The sequence below is a fragment of the Pinus tabuliformis genome, chromosome Q, assembly GCF_031772625.1.
Source record: "Pinus tabuliformis cultivar Carrire ecotype Pingquan chromosome Q, CPIR1, whole genome shotgun sequence".
Lineage (NCBI taxonomy): Eukaryota > Viridiplantae > Streptophyta > Pinopsida > Pinales > Pinaceae > Pinus > Pinus tabuliformis.
The window spans coordinates 242,727,639-242,730,044 of record NC_142296.1 but is presented as its reverse complement, the minus strand read 5'-3'; positions in this window follow the sequence as shown (position 1 = coordinate 242,730,044).

The following is a 2,406-nucleotide window of genomic DNA, read 5'->3' as shown; positions in this document are numbered from 1 at the left end:
GGAAGTTATGTTAGACTTTAAGCTTCTGTGGTAGTTTTTTGGAGTAGCAAGATCCGGATTATCCACAGTATTATGTTCATTCTGTCGACGTTTCGAACCCCAAAGGGGGTCCATCATCATGACCAAAATTGATTCTCCTTTCAATTTTTATCCTTAAGATTTCGAGAAGACAGATCTCATTACATTTAAGAGAAATGTTGTTATTATTTTTATTTTAATTATGTTTCCATATATAAAATGTCATTTAGATTTAGTTCAAATAATTGAGAGAAATATTAATGTTGTGTTCTCTTTATTAGAATTTAATTTCTACATATAACTTATTAAATTTATAACAATTATTTTAATAATAATTTTAGTTAAAAAAGTAATTGAATGAGGAAACACTCTACTAGGATTTCTTCTTACAAACTCTAAATCATCATCTCATCAACCTCTTAGCAAGGTAGTGTGGAAGCATTCCTTGTAGGTTTTGACAACCGGGATGGGAACACACGTGGGGGATGCGGAGGGAGATATTCGCTCCTATAGAAATATTGTAGCGGGAGAATCCAATGCGCAAGGAGCGATGACAACAACCAGTGGCGCGAGCGTCAGAGCTAAAGGAAACCCAATGTTGGGGTCCGATGGCATAACCAAATCAAGGGACAATGTATGCTCAAAGCCATTAAGAAACCCCGATTTGTAATTTTGAATAACAAACTGGAAACATATCATAAGTTTATGAAAGATCATGCCTTGATCTGCAAGATTATTGGGATATGGACCTCTGAACGTGATCTGGTGAAATGGATACAATTAAAATGGTAGCCAAAAGGACACATAGATCTGAAGTTGGGTGCTTGAGGGTTCTTCACAGTGATCTTCACCAGTCTAGAAGACAAGAAAAGGATCTTTGAGAACGACACATATTTCTACTACAATGCGGGACTCTTCATGTGACATTGGGAGGAATGCTACAATCCAGACCAGGAGAATTTATGGCTTCCTTGGTTGGGGTCAGATTATTTGGACTCTCGATGGAGTTTTGGGATCTAGAGATATTGGAAGGTATAGGAAATTCTATTGGGAGCTTTGTTAAAGTGGCAGATTCAACCAGGAGAGGAAGGTATACCTCCTATGCACAAATTTGTGTGTACATGAACATTACTGAACCCCTCCCAGAGTTCATAGAGCTAGAGTATCAAGACGAGGTATGGCAACAACCCTTGGATTATAACACATTCCCTTCCAATGTAGATGATGTCATGAGTATGGGCACCTTTATAAGGAATGCCCTCTAAATCAAAGTGAAGCGAAGGACTTGCCAAAAGCCAAATATCTAGCAAAAGGGCAAGAGGATAGTGAAGGGTTCCAGGACATTCAAAAAAAGAAATGGAACATGAAAGCTCCAACAACCATGAAGCATCCAAACCCAAAGAAAGGATAAATTCAAAGCAACCACTTTGAAACCCTAGTAGAGGAGGATGAGAGTATTAACAAATCTAGTGGTCTGCCCCACCTGTAAATCCAAAGAATTAGCCAAAGTGTGGACAAAAGCCTAAGCGAAAAGCTGAAGAGGAACCCCAAGAGAAAGAAGCCCAAGTAATGCAGGTAGAGCAAGAAAACATGGAAATAGATGGCTCGAAAGAAGAACTGAGCATAGAGGAACAAGTGATGAGAAGATTGTTGAACGAATGGAAGCACCTGGATGAATGATTTATCCTTGAAGAGAAAAAGCAACTATATTGCGAAACCTTTCAGTGATTCCAAGGCAAACATGGACCCATAATAACAGATCTGCCTGATCATTTGGGATCCTAGCAAGGACAAGGGGTGGAATCAACTATAGTTGGGAAAGGAGGCAAGAAAAGAGGATGCAAGAACCTGCAAGAATCCATACAGATGGTGGGTGATTTGTTAGTTAACTCAGGAAGGGCGGTACCGCTATCCACAGTTTTCCACCATCTTAACAAGCCTTCTCAATGATCATTACATCTGGAATGTTCGAGGCCTCAATAGTCAAGGCAAACAAAGGTATTTGAAAGATCAGATCAAAAAGATCATTTGAATATCATGATTATTCAGGAAACAAAAATTTTGGAATACAGGTTGAAAGAGATTGTAAGAAGCCTGAAACTTCAATACAAATGATGGCACAAGGCTCAAACAGTAGTGCTAGTGGGCTTGCTATTCTTTGGAACCCGATGGAGGTGATATTTGAAGATTGGGTCAACCTTCCCAGGATTCTATCAGGTAAGTTTCACCACATTGGATCCAAGGATTGGGCTCTTTTGACTGGGGTATATGGGCCTCACATTCCAGGAGAAAAGGGGGTTTTCCTCCAAAATTTAGGAAAACTAAAAAGGTTATACGAGGAGGAATTGTGGATTCTTAGTGACGATTTTAACGTAATTACGTCACTAG